This window comes from Prionailurus bengalensis, chromosome B2 (assembly GCF_016509475.1).
Source record: "Prionailurus bengalensis isolate Pbe53 chromosome B2, Fcat_Pben_1.1_paternal_pri, whole genome shotgun sequence".
Lineage (NCBI taxonomy): Eukaryota > Metazoa > Chordata > Mammalia > Carnivora > Felidae > Prionailurus > Prionailurus bengalensis.
In genome coordinates this window covers 99996962-100011664 of record NC_057349.1, presented here as the reverse complement: position 1 = coordinate 100011664, position 14703 = coordinate 99996962, and the positions used below count along the sequence as shown (strand labels likewise).

Genomic DNA, 14703 nt, shown 5'->3' with positions numbered 1-14703 from the left:
GGGAAGTTGCAGATCTGAATCAGAGAAATCTAAATGCTAGAAAGACTTTAAGGAACGAAGTTTTGTTAATTTTAAATAAGACGATTTCAAGGGACACTAAACTACCTCGGAGAAGCCCCCAGGTCTGCTTGAGACAGAATTTCTGGGTTTCTTTTATCAACATCATGTTCCTCTTAGAGACGCATGGTCTTTCCAAAGCTCTACCTCTAGCTTCAGCTTCATTCTGAGGCTCCAGGTTTACATTTCCAGTTATCTGATATCCATCCCCTGATGTCCTGCTGGCATTTAACATTCAAATGTCTAACATCTGAGTCAATCTTTCCCTGTCAACTCCTCCTCCTCAAGTCCTGACAATGGCACCATCCAGAACTGTCTACGTAATATGTAGCACTGGTACAGAATGAAAATGTGGGGCTCCCAGTTTAAAAAGTACTAAGACATACTCTTTAACAAATGGTGCTGGGAGAACTGGACAGCAACATGCAAAAGAATGAAACTAGACCACTTTCTTACACCATTCACAAAAATAGACTCAAAATGGATGAAGGACCCAAATATGAGACAGGAAACCATCAAAACCCTGGAGGAGAAAGCAGGAAAAAACCTCTCTGACCTCAGTCGCAGCAGTTTCTTACTTGACACATCCCCAAGGGCAAGGGAATTAAAAGCAAAAATGAACTACTGGGATCTCATCAAGATAAAAAGCTTCTGCACTGCAAAGGAAACAATCAACAAAACTAAAAGGCAACCAACAGAATGGGAAAAGATATTTGCAAATGACATATCAGATAGTATCCAAAATCTATAAAGAACTCACCAAACTCCACACCCAAAAAACAAACAATCCAGTGAAGAATTGGGCAGAAGACATGAACAGACACTTCTCTAAAGAAGACATCCAGGTGGCCAACAGACACATGAAAAGATGCTCAACATCACTCCTCATCAGGGAAATACAAATCAAAACCACACTGAGATACCACCTCATGCCGGTCAGAGTGGCTAAAATGAACAAATCAGGAGACTATAGATGCTGGCGAGGATGTGGAGAAACGGGAACCCTCTTGCACTGTTGGTGGGAATGCAAACTGGTGCAGCCGCTCTGGAAAACAGTGTGGAGGTTCCTCAAAAAATTAAAAATAGAACTACCCAGCAACAGCACTGCTAGGAATCTACCCAAGGGATACAGGAGTGCTGATGCCTAGGGGCTCATGTACCCCAATGTTTATAAGAGCACTTTCAACAATAGCCAAATTATGGAAAGAGCCTAAATGTCCATCAACTGACAAATGGATAAAGAAAATGTGGTTTATATATACAATGGAGTACTACTTGGCAATGAGAAAGAATGAAATCTGGCCATTTGCAGCAACGTGGATGGAATTGAAAGGTATTATGCTAAGTGAAATAAGTTAGGCAGAAAAAGATACTGTATATTTTCACTCATATGTGGATCCTGAGCAACTTAACAGAAGTCCACAGGGGAGGGGAAGGGGGGAAAAAGTTACAGAGAGGGAGGGAGGCAAACCATCAGATACTCTTAAATACTGAGAACAAACTGAAAGTTGATGATGGGGGGTGGGAGAGAGGGGAAAGTGGGTGATGGGCATTGAGGAGGGCACTTGTGATGAGCACTAGGTGTTGTATGGAAACCAATTTGACAATATATTATATTGTCAAAATATATGCATATTCATATTATATATATATATGTAAAGTATTAAGACATAGACTCCAGATATAGGCATCATCTCTGCTTCCATGTCACAGTCTACACCCATCATTTGCTAAAGTTCCCTCAGTCTATCCTTTAAAATGTTTCACATCGGTCCCTTCCTTCCCATTTCAACAACTGTGGCCTCAAATCTCACCCAGCTCTCAGCCAACGATTTTGTAATTGGCGTTCCTCCTAACTATTTCCCTCTGCAACCCAGTCACATCTTTTTAAGGCACACTTCAGACACCTTCAATATCTCCCCATTGCCTATTATCCAAACTTCTTTTTTTTTTCTTTAATTTTTTTTTTTAACGTTTATTTATTTTTGAGACAGAGAGAGACAGAGCACAAACGGGGGAGGGTCAGAGAGAGGGAGACACAGAATCTGAAACAGGCTCCAGGCTCTGAGCTGTCAGCACAGAGCCCGACGCGGGGCTCGAACTCACGGACCGCGAGATCATGACCCAAGCCAAAGTCGGCCGCTTAACCGACTGAGCCACCCAGGCGCCCCTATCCAAACTTCTTAACCTGGCATTCAAACATCCTGTTCCCCAGCTCCCTCATTCTTTTCCAGCCTTATCTTCTGCGACTTTCCTTACATATATACCCTGGCCCTAGGCAAACCAAACACTGTGCATTCACTTAATAAGTCCAGTGTGTACTCAGGTATAAAGAGCCTGGGTCCTAATGCAAGAGACTTAAGTTCAAATGCAGCCCCACTGCTCACTAGCCTTAGCTGCCCATCTAAAGCAGGACAATCATAATAGCAGTTATATCATATGATTATTGGATAGATAAAACAAGATAAAATATAGAGTAAAGCACAAAAAAAATCCCTTATTAGGCTGCCTCCTAGCCCTTGCCTAGGCCTTGCACTCCACCTGAAATACCTTTTTCTGCTAGATCTGCTGAGGAAAAGTCTACCAATACTTCAAAGCCTAACTCAAAAGCTATCGCCATGAAGCCTTCCCTGATCAGCTCAGTTAGAAAACATTTTGCCTTCCTTTAAAATCCTAGATCTTATGTATACTGCACTCAAATAAGTGTAGCATATTGCATTAGAGTTATTTATGTACATGGCATTTTGCTTCAAGAAGTCAAATTTGTTTGTTTCTTGCATGACCCCTAGTACATGGTTTGTATTCAATAAAGGATTTCTAGATCTTTTTAAAACTAAAAGCAAAACAACAACGACAACAACTGTAACACACATACACCCAAATTAATTAACTAAAGCTATTTTTAACCAAACTGGCTGGGTCTGGAGAAGGTTGAGGCAAGACGATAGCACAGAGAAGGAGACAGGGCTGCTCATGGAGACTTGATCCTCTGAAGGATTAGGTGTCACCTGGAAGAGTCAGGAAGTACTTCTGGCTGAGTCTCCAGATGGTTAGTTTCCATCCCCACTTCTAATCCCAAAGAAGGCCCTGATCAACACCTGTGCTGAGAAAAGATGAATGGGAACAAGGGTGTGCCCCACCTACCAAGGTGTGTCAGGTGAGAATAAAAACGAGAATAATCTCAGGCCTTCCTAGCATTCCCACCCGTGGTAACAAAGTTTTACTCTAAGATATTTATTGCTATATGCCCCCTTCTATTTCCAGATATTACACATAGCTGCCAAACCATGTTGCTGCTTCTAAAGAGCTCAAAAACTGGGGAAACCCATAGCCCTAAAAGCAATGAAATATAATCTAAAGCTGCTTTTTAAAAATAGCATTGGCACTTATCAAATTAGCAAATATTAATAAAAATAAAACACTGGTAGGATTTTCAGGTAACCAATATATTGCTAGTACACAGTAAACTGGCTCAAGTTCTCTAAAGAACAACCTGGCAATGTGTAACAAGTGTTATAAAGTTGTTCATACCTTTTGAACCAGGAATCTTACTTTTACATATACCCTAAGGAAGCACTCCACAGGAGAAAAAACAATTTGTTCCAAGATGTATATAGATATGATACTTACACTGCATAACACTGCCTACAATTCAAACATCCAGCCAAAGGGGCTGGTTAGTAATCTAGGATAGACCAGTACAGCAGAAGAACACGCTTACTGAAAGCCTTAAGTAGGTACACTATGTGATACAGAAAAATGTACCTTAAAAAGAATGGTTACTGAGAAACAAAAAAGAGAAGTAAATATTTTTTAATGTTTATTTAATTTGAGAGAGAGAGAGAGCATGAGCAAGAGAGACAGGCAGAGAGAGAGGCAGACACAGAATCCAAAGCAGGTTCCAGGCTCTGAGCTGTCAGCACAGAGCTGGACAGGGGACTGGAACTCACGAACCATGAGATCGTGACCAAAGCAGAAGTCAATCACCCAACCAACTGAGCCACCCAGGTGCCCCAACAAAAGTAAATATTTACATGTAAATCTACAATTCCATATTGGCAATTCTGAAATCCCAAACCCAAAGTTTTTTGTAAGATGATATCAACACTCACTTGGAAGCAAAATATAACCTGGGGGCGCCTGGGTGGCTCAGCTGGTTAAGCGTCTGATTCATCTAGGTCATGATCTCTCAGTTCGTGAGTTCAAGCCCCACATCAGGTTCTGTGCTGACAGCTCAGAGCCTGGATCCTGCTTTGGATTCTGTTGTCTCCCTCTCTCTCTGCCCCTCCGCCGTTCATGCTCTGTCTCTCTCTGTCTCAAAAATAAATAAACACTAAAAGAAAACTTAAAAAAACTGAACTGACATGAAACTATGGCCTTTATTTGTCCCATTTGCTCTGAATACTCATAGATTTTGCTGCAGAACTATCAAGGTATCTGACTATGGGGCCCTGCCTCAAACTCCCCTGTAGGGATTGTGGCTCCATACTAATGACATCTATACACATGTAAGAACACTGGTATATACGCATCCATTATAAATTTGAAGAGTTAAAGTTTAGTATTCATTGGCTTTCCATTTCCAGACTATTCCATAATTAACATTTTTCTCTTGAGTAGGAGAAAAACATAACACCTAAAACTGAAACTCCACACATTATAGGGGCGCCTGGGTGGCTCGGCTGGTTAAGCAGCAGGCTCTTGGTTTCGGCTCAGGTCATGATCTCACAGTTTGTGAGTTCAAGCCTCTTGTGGGGCTCCTCACTGGCAGTACAGAGACTGCTTAGGATTCCCTCTACTCCCTCTCTCTCTGCCCCTCCCCTGCTTACTCTCTCGCTCACTCTCAAAATGAATAAATAAGCTTAAAAAAAAAAAAAAAAAAAACCAGGGACACCTGGGTAGCTCAGTCATTGAGCGTCCAGCTTTGGTCAAGGCCATGATTTCGTGGTTCATGAGTTTGAGCCCTACGTCAGGCTCTGTGCTGACAGCTCAGATCCTGGAACCTGCTTCAGATTCTGTGTCTCCCTCTCTCTCTCTGTCCCTCCCCTGCTCATGTTCTCTCTCTCTCTCAAAACTAAATAAAAACATTTTAAAAAATCAAAAATTATGGGGCGCCTGGGTGGCGCAGTCGGTTAAGCGTCCGACTTCAGCCAGGTCACGATCTCGCGGTCCGTGAGTTCGAGCCCCGCATCAGGCTCTGGGCTGATGGCTCGGAGCCTGGAGCCTGTTTCCGATTCTGTGTCTCCCTCTCTCTCTGCCCCTCCCCCGTTCATGCTCTGTCTCTCTCTGTCCCAAAAATAAATAAACGTTGAAAAAAAAAAATTAAAAAAAAAAAATCAAAAATTAAAAAAGAAACCTTCATACATCTATCATTTATTCCTATAGAACATCTTATTCTTAGCGCAAGTTTACTACTATAGTCATGAAAGTTAGTATTTCTAATGCTAATGGTGAACTATTTTTAATATTAATATTTTTATTATTATAAAAGTAATACTTATTCAACATGGAAAACTTAGAGGCCACAGATAAACTAATAGAAAGTAAGAAATCCAAAATCCTGGCACTGAGGGAGAAGTATGAAGTTAAGGATATTGCTGCCAAAGTTTGAGTGTTGCATTAGTATAGAGCAACAATGCTAACTTTCTGCCCCCGACTGCACTAAAACATCAATTAACTTTGTGGAATGTCGTTTAAACAACTATTGACAAATGTGAATCCTTTGAGATGCTGCCATTTGAAAAAATGGAACATGAAGTCAAAACCAATAAAAAGGATAATTAAGCAAGATGAAAAGGTTTTTACTATTAAAAGGCCACCAGACTAACCCACTTGACTTGGCATTAATACCGATCTACCCAGAAGAGTCAAGAAATACCTCCATTTAATGAATAGTGGTTTACTGCTTTTATAAAGTATATCAGAGAATTGGTTTTGAATCCAGTCTAAGTTTGTCACAAGAATAAATTTTGACTTTCTGAATACACACAGAACACTGCTGATGCAATTTACTTTAGCAAAGGAAAAAAAAAAGTAATAGCTGAACAGCATACCAATGCATAAACTCTAGTCAGTGATTCTCTTCCATATGGGGGAGCAGTGTTTCTGGCCAACTTTGTTCCCTCTTGATAAACACAGAAGTCTCATAATCCTTGATGCACACCTCTAAAGGTAGTTTACCTTTTGAATGAGTAGCCATAATATTCAAAAGATAAAGCCATGCTTCTGTATTTATCCACCAGCTAAGATTTTGTCACTTTTGGTTGTATTATGGAAATAATTAGATTCTTTTGTTTTTCGCATAATCTTGACTATCCTTTTGTAAATTAAATGTGCTTCTCTGGAACTTCTGATATGCTCCTTGTGGTGGTGGGGGGGGGGGGGGTGTGGATCTGTGCTGCCTTCTCAGACTCATATATCTTTCCAGAATTAACTTAAGCAGAAACACTGCTTTGGTCCATATACATTATTTCACATCTGTATTTCATATGTATCCCCATAATTAAAAATTATTGAAATGAAAAAATACTTGCAACTTGGAAATAAGGCATGTCATTGTCTCAGTTCTTTTAGCTCTGGTTCCTATATTCAAGGTAGGGAATTATTTCTGCTGTTAATGAAGATACCTTAGCATTACTTTAGCATTTGGTACATGTACATATACATCTGAAAGCACTGCTTTCCTCCATCACTACAGTCTCAGAGGAACTGGCTATGGTGTGGTGGGTTTGTACAGCTCCCAGGAGTGCTGGAGTTGCTCATTCTGAATCACTGCCAATAAAAACACCATGGTTCATGGGTGGCACCAGGCTAGGCTAATGCTCAGAGCCATGGTGAGCCAACTTTTCAAGTAGTGTTTGGGGTTTAGTTTGTTTTTGTCAAGGTTTGTTTGTTTAATCTGAATATGAGATCAGATCTCTAATTGGATTGTAATAACTCTAAATAGAATTCTATTCCAAAAGCAACTTCCCAGGATTTCTGATATCTTGGGTACAAGACACTATTAAAGTTCTAGAGAATATATAGGGAAATAAGCAGAAAATAGTTTCAAGGAAGAAAACAGGCAAGGTTCTACATTTCAGGACAACTTTAACATAAGCACAAATTTTTACACAGCTGAAAAGATGCTCTTAAATTCAACTTGAAAAATATAAACACTGATATCATGTGCCCCAACCCGAAACTGTGCAAGTTAAAACTTTCTTATCTGTGAATGGAGGTAACAGCACGCTACAAGGCTACTCTAAAAAAATAATGTTAATGTGTATGAAAGCTCTTTATTTATGATAAAGGACTGTGCAAATTGTCACTTAAATATGGATTCTCTTTAAAATACCATTCACAGAATGCTAGATTAGAATAGACTGCAATTACGTTCTCTGTCTTCCACTTTAAGTCCTTTTTAAGAATAATCTCTATCCTCAACATGGGGCTCAAACTCACCACCCAGAGATCCTCCTCCCCCTCCTGCTCCCCCTCCCCTTCCCTTCCCATACTCTACTGACTGAGCCAGCCAGGCACCCGCTCTGTCTTCCACTTTAAATTTAATTCCTAACTCATTTGAATTCATGTTACTCCCAAAACATTCCAATTGCATCAAAAATGTAACAACACTCGCATAAAATCATTGTTTTCTCCCATGGTTGTAACAAAAGGAATAAAATGGCTAACCATTTCATCAGAATCTTACAAGGACTAACAACTACATTGAAGAGAGGAGAGGCACACATAAAGGCATAGAGGCAAAAGATAGCAGGATAAATTTGGAAAAGCACAAGGCTTTCAGCTTGGCCAAAACACAAAGAACAAGAAGGAAGAGAGGTGAGAGACAAGGCTAACGGGTCAGGCAAGGGCCAGAACTTGGAGTCCTTTGGTGTATGGAGCTCAACATTTTCCTAGAAGTAATGAGTTTCACTGCAGGCTTTTAAACAGAAAGATGATATGGCCCTAAGTTTTAGAGAAGTCACTTAAGTGTGTAACTGAGGACAGGTGGACCAGTTAAAGCATTATGACAATAATTGAGGCCAAAATTAATGAAGGCATGAATTAAGACAGTACTAAAGGAAAAGAAGGGGATTGATTTATGAGGCATTAAGGAGGTCAATGCAAAAGGACTGTGTCTGATTTAACAAAATAGGAAAGGAAAAGGCAGAAATAAGAAATTAAGATGAATTCCAGGTTTCTGACTCAAGCAACCAGAGGTGTCATGCACGGAGAATTCAGAAGGAAGGATATGTCTATTTGCAAGTGGGCTATTCTTTTTGGTGGAGATATATTATGTATGTATATATGTATATATATGTATATATATGTATATATGTGTATATATATATGTGTGTGTATATATATGTGTATATATATATATATATATATATATATATATATATATATTATGGGGTGGCTAAAAAATGAGTTCATTTTAGTTGAGTATGATATACCTGTGTATCCACATGGAACTGTCCCAATATAATGAATACGGGTCATGAACAGAGAAAAGAAATTTGGAAATAACAACCCCAAGATAGTGCCTGGAGCCATTGGGTGTATGAGACACACAGGAAGGTAGGAAAAGTGAAGTACATGGCCTAGGATGAAGCCTCAAGGAACTGCAACACAGATTCAACAAGAACCCATCCAAAAGATATAGCAAATCACATCAGGAGCACAGAGTATAATTTATTCAAAAAGATATCTCAAAACCCCTCCTGACATAATTCTGGTATCCATTTATTTTTTATTGATTTTGTTCTTTGAGCAGTTAATTTTTTTTTTAAGTTTACTTATTTTGAGAGAGAAAGAGAGAGCGTGCGCACAAGTTGGGGGGGGGAGGGGGACAGTGAGCGTGGCGGGGACGGGGGTGGCTCAAACTCACAAACCCTGAGATATCATGACCTGAGCTGAAGTCAGTCGCTTAACTGACTGAGCCACCCGGGTGCCTGGAAAACTTTTTTTTTTTTTTTTTTAAACCTTCAGGGGGGCGCCTGGGTGGCTCAGTTGGTTGAGCATCCGACTTCGGCTCAGGTCATGATCTCACGGTCCGTGAGTTCGAGCCCTGTGTCAGGCTCTGTGCTGACAGCTCAGAGCCTGGAGCCTGTTTCAGATTCTGTGTCTCCCTCTCTCTCTGCTCCTCCCCTGTTCATGCTCTGTCTCTCCCTGTCTCAAAAATAAATAAAACGTTAAAAAAAATTAAAAAAAAAAAAACCTTCAGGAACATGAACTGACTTGAAGATTGAGAGGTGCTAGTAGGATTATACTGAAAGATCTAACAAGATGTATTGCTCCTTAAGTGCTATTGAAAATCCTACTTTGTGATTTTAACTGTCTAAAGAGCAATCTACCTCCACACAGAGAAGGCAGAGTTCCATTAAAGATTGTAGACAAAGAGCCTCCCCTTTTGGAACCTTTTTAATAATCTACTTCTCTTTAAAACTACTGAATTTTTAATACCTTGATTTCTACTTTAAATATCCAAGAAAGGAGGATAATGCGCCGTGTTTCCCAAACTTGTTGAACCACAGACCTCCACTTTGAAGAAGGTTATTAAAGAACACATTTTGGGAATTACTGAAAGAAGCCTCCGGAATTCCCAAAGAAGCCTTCGGAATTTACTTGACCAAGCCTCTGGACCACAAAGATATCCTATCTCCAAAAGAATATCATTAACTACTCTGAATACTGATTCTGAAAACATACTTGTTTTAAATAAATATATTTAAAAAGTGAATATGCCATTAAAATATTTATTTCTCCAGGAAGAAAGCAGGGAAGTAAACTAGATTAATACCCTCGTAAGATCCCAGAGTGTCCACAGCACTGCATCTGAAAAGTACCCTTGACTCTTTATCAATTCCATGAAGGAACCAAAAATGGGTTTTCCAATATCCAGCCAAGTAGTGATTTCTAAGGGAAAATAATGTTCCAGTTAGTGGTAGTAATTATTTTCGTGTTCCCAAAAGCATCAGATTTACCTGTGCACATGTGAACCGGTAAAAGTTCAACTGAAAAGAGACCACTCGAGCCCAGCTTGTTTCCTCTGATGTAGCAGGAGGTGTGAGGCAGACCTCTGAGTACCATGTCATCAGCAGCCAGGATAACACAGTGGGGCCGGGATACACTCAACACTTTCCATTAGTTCTACTGCCTAACTTGCAGTTCAGCTTGCTTGCCCTTTCCAAAGTCTCACATTAATAAAGTAAGATTTATTACCATAGAGAAAGAGGCCATCAAATGCCTTTCTCAGCCCTCACCATTCACTGGAATTTCCTTAGAATTGCAGCTTTTTAAAATAAGACTGAGCACGGATATATTGCAAATGCCTCAGGGAAGTATTCTGTTTAGTCATTTGTATCCCACAGAAGATCAAAAAATCCTTGGGAACAGCTGACCTTGTTTCTCTCAATTACCATCTCTAGGGCCCAGCACAGAGTGTCAGAAACTTGGTAAACAGTTGTAGAATGAATAAGGAGTAACATGAAGACGTATAAACTAACTTATATCTTCGTGTGAATGAATTTCTTCAGGGCCTTTCCTGAGAAATTTTGGGTGGATCATCAGTTGCATAGGAAGAGGTTTTTTGGTTGTTGTTTTTTTTTGTTGTTGTTGTTGGGTTTTTTTGTTTTCTTTTTGTTTTGCATAGGAAGAGTTAAGATAGCCTGAAAAGAAGTAAGCCTGAGAAAGGCTCCTTTTCAGTTCTGTCTGGAAACATCATCCTACCGTGTATCAATCTAAAGGAACATGGTTCTTCAAAGGAAACCCCAGATTTTTGCTTAAATGCCATATGAAATTATCTTGTTTCTCCATAGAAGTCCCTCTACAAAAATCTATTTCAATGAGACATTAACAATTGGCAATCGTTTATTGATAGCAAAGTAAGATCAAGAAACAGGCACCCTAATCTTTCAGACTTTTTAAGCCTTTTCTTTATTTTGAAAGAGACAGAGAGTGAGAAATTGCTCCAGTGCACACACAGGAGAGGGGTAGAGACAGACAGAATCCCAAGCAGGCCCTGTGCTGTCAGCAAGGAGCCCGACTTGGGGCTCCAACTCACAAACTGTGAGATCATGACCTTTCAGACTTCTTTTCCAACCCTAGAATGCCTGGAATAGTGCTCAGTCAATTAATGCTTGAATTGATATACAACATAAAGAATACTGAATTAGCAGGGGCGCCTGGGTGGCTCAGTCAGTTAAGCATCTGACTTCTGCTCAGATCATAATCTCATGGTTCACAAGTTCGACCCCTGAATCAGGCTCTGTGCTGACAGCTCAGAGCCTGCTTCATTCAGATCTTGTGTCTCCCTCTCTCTCTCTCTGCCCCTCCCTTGCTTGCATTCTCTCTCTCTCTCTCTCTCTCAAAAATAAATAAACGTTGGGGTGCCTGGGTGGCTCAGTAAGTTAAGCATCCAACTTCAACTCAGGTCACGATCTCACACTCTGTGAGTTCAAGCCCACATCGGGCCCTGTGCTGATGGCTCAAAGCCTGGAGCCTGCTTCAGATTCTGTGTCTCCCCTCTCTCTGCCCCCCCCCCTCATGCTCTGTCTCTCTCACTCTCAAAAATGAGTAAATGTTTAAAAAAATTTTTTAATAAATAAATGTTTTAAAAAAATTTAAGAACACTGAATTAGCAAAAGTTATCTACTCAATGCAATATGATCAATCATTAAAAACCCCATTTCTAGAGACATAAGCCTGAGGCTGAATCCTGGCTCCACTACTTACTTAAACTCTGTAAGCCTGAGTTTCCACATCTGAAAAGAAAGATATTTAATTAAGCCAATATCCTGGACTTGTTGTAATGTTTAAATAGGAATGCAGGCACTGGGCCTGGCACATAGGTAGTTCTCAAGAAAAGTGAACTATCATTTAGAAACCTCAATTTGCATTCCATCACTACCTCCCTATGTGCCCTAGGGCTCATCACTATGAAGAAACCAATGAAAACATGGAGACAGAATTAAATGCTCTCTAATGCTGAGATTATCAATCATGAATAACAGTAATAAAAAATGGACCAAAAGTTTGAAAAATAAAAGCCTTAAACAATTCAGGTATTTTTTTGTATTGTACTTGAAGCTTGCATCTGTTTGATCACAGATGACTCAGCATTAGAATATCAAAATAAAGAAGCCTGAACAGTCAAACTTCAGGTATTCTCAAATACTTTAATACCTGCTGTGAAGGATGGACTATGAAACACCTGCGCGCGCGCGCGTGTGTGTGTGTGTGTGTGTGTGTGTGTGTGTGTGTGTGTGTGTGTGTGTGTGTTGGGCTGGCGCAGGGGGTGGGTAGGTCTCAGTATTAACTGGCTTAAAGAGTATCTTGTTACCATTTTTTCACAGATGAGGTTAAATCTTTGTTCTTCCTTAGACCTTAAATTTTATCAGTTATCAGCTCTGTATCACATAGTATCCAAGTAAAGATTCAATGTAGCTGCTATGTCATACAGGGCCATTACAAGTATATAGGCGGGCACCCAGAGCACAGGCTGGTTTTCAGGCACCACTTACCCTGAGTTGGGCACCTTTGTGCAAGGGCACAACCATACATGGGAGTCATGTGCAGAAGTAAAAAGATTTTCAGTATTTAGCTGGCATATTTGTATAACTATTTATACAATATACACCCACATATACACAAACATGACTGAAAATCGTCAAGGATTCAACTGAGTAAATGGAGAAGGATATTCATCAAAACTGAAAATAGCTTCAAAAAGCTCAAGACAGCAGGTTCCTGTCCCCTCCGTCCCCCCTCAGGTGGCCTGTGTTGGAACATTGTAGTCAACAGGAACTTTGGGGATGGAAGATAGGTCAAGGCTGCGACACAGTAAAACTCTGGCCCTCCTATGGTTTTTCCCCCATAGTTGCTCACTCACACACTCTCACTCTCATAAAATGAAGGAGAAAAAATCCACAGATAGAAAGGACCTACTCACCTGAGTTGGCAGAAACACTGGTAAACAAAAGACTGTTGTCTTGCTATCTTGACTGCATTAAAAATCTGTAATCCTAGTCAAGAATATGCTAAATGCTAAAGGAACCAGTCTTAAAATGTTGACTCTACCATTTCCATCTGCCTCCTTGAGCTTCTCCCTACCAGATACCCATGCTCATATAAAAAAAAATTTTTTTTGTTCAATATTGCACATGCATATCAATTCTGCTAGACTTTCAACAGTTGCCTTCCATAAAAATAAGTATAGGATATTACATTAGCCTATTACTAGCCCTGTGACCTGCGTAACACAGTAGTTCAAGAGCTACTGTTTAAGGAACAGAAATTCCAGATTAAATATGGTACATTATCACATATGCAAAGAGACAGTGTACAAGAATATTCATTGCAGCATTGTTTATATTAAGTTTGGAAGTAATCTAAACGTTTATTAAAGGGAGAATGCATTAGTAAAGTATAATATATTCATACAATGGAAAACCTGGAGCTAAAATGTAAAGAATTTAAGCTACCAGTTCAAGTTGAGATATTATGTGGATAAATTGCAAACAATGCAGAGTAGAAGAAAAGCACACTGCAGAATGATACATACAGTATAATAGTATTTATAAAAGGTTTTAAAACTCCCAACATTACCTCTGCCTTAGAATTTGTTAGAACAGTCTCTTGCATGTTCTTTGTATGCACACTAAAGTCCTAAGGAACAGTCACTAAAAATAGAAAATTAAGGTTTAAAAAAAGACTATTAATCATATAAAGTTCCTCAAATGGCAGGGAGGAGCCTTATTTAGTCATGGAAATCCCTTAGCCCTTTAAGTCATAAGATGTGTGTTCTATCTCCATTCTGCTACTCACGAAGACACTATTTTACCAAGCTTCAGTTTTCTCTCCTAAATAAGGCTGATAACACCTGCCTTGCAGGTTGAAGTACAATAATGTATGTAAAAGAGTTATATACAAAAGGTCTTGGACTTGTTTTTTGCCTGTCAAGAGATCACATTATAAGTCTCTACAGGGAAAAAAAAATGTTGAGTCTGCACTTTTTCATCTAGTCTAGTATATGGTGAAATATGACAACACAGCAGGAAAGGGCAACCCTTCACCTTCCTCCTCCCAGTCCCTGATCTGGCTGCCTCCTATGCTTTCTATATTTAGCACACAGTGCCCCCCCCCCCCCCGCCCCAAACAAGCAAACAAACAAACAAACCACGAAACCAGGGCTCTTGGCAGAGCTCCCTTGGGGAACTCCCCTTGACCTTGGAATAAATCTCTTTAATCTCGCCAACCGTGCCTCCCCTCAGCACACACGCCCCTCTGCAGCCCCGGAGGCACATGAACGAAAACCCAACGGTCACGGTCGCATAAGAGACTGCAAAAATCACAGTGCGGTGTCGTTGGGTTTGGAAGGTTCTGTTTGTTCTCGACAATTAAGAGGAAAGTATACGTAGACTCTTACACCCTACTCTTGCTTACTGGGAAATAAGTTCTGCGGCTTGTTTCCAAACACACTGTGCCCAAATCTGTATTCACTACAAAGCCAGGCACACCGAGGCCCCTGGAGCGATAGGCTGCATTTGCGATGGGACAGACCCACCTCTCTCACGCTCTCCCACACACAGGGACCCACCGAGGCGCACAAGCCGGCGCGGGCACACTCTGCACGCGGGATGCGCTCAGGGGCCCCATGCCCGT

The 14703-nt window shown here is 40.3% G+C and overlaps 1 protein-coding gene across 1 annotated transcript in view; it reads right to left on the bottom strand.

The window, feature by feature from the left end:
- The window catches only part of SLC16A10 (solute carrier family 16 member 10), a 116256-nt gene that overhangs the window by 100406 nt on the left and 1147 nt on the right, over window positions 1-14703 (bottom strand). The window lies entirely within an intron of this gene.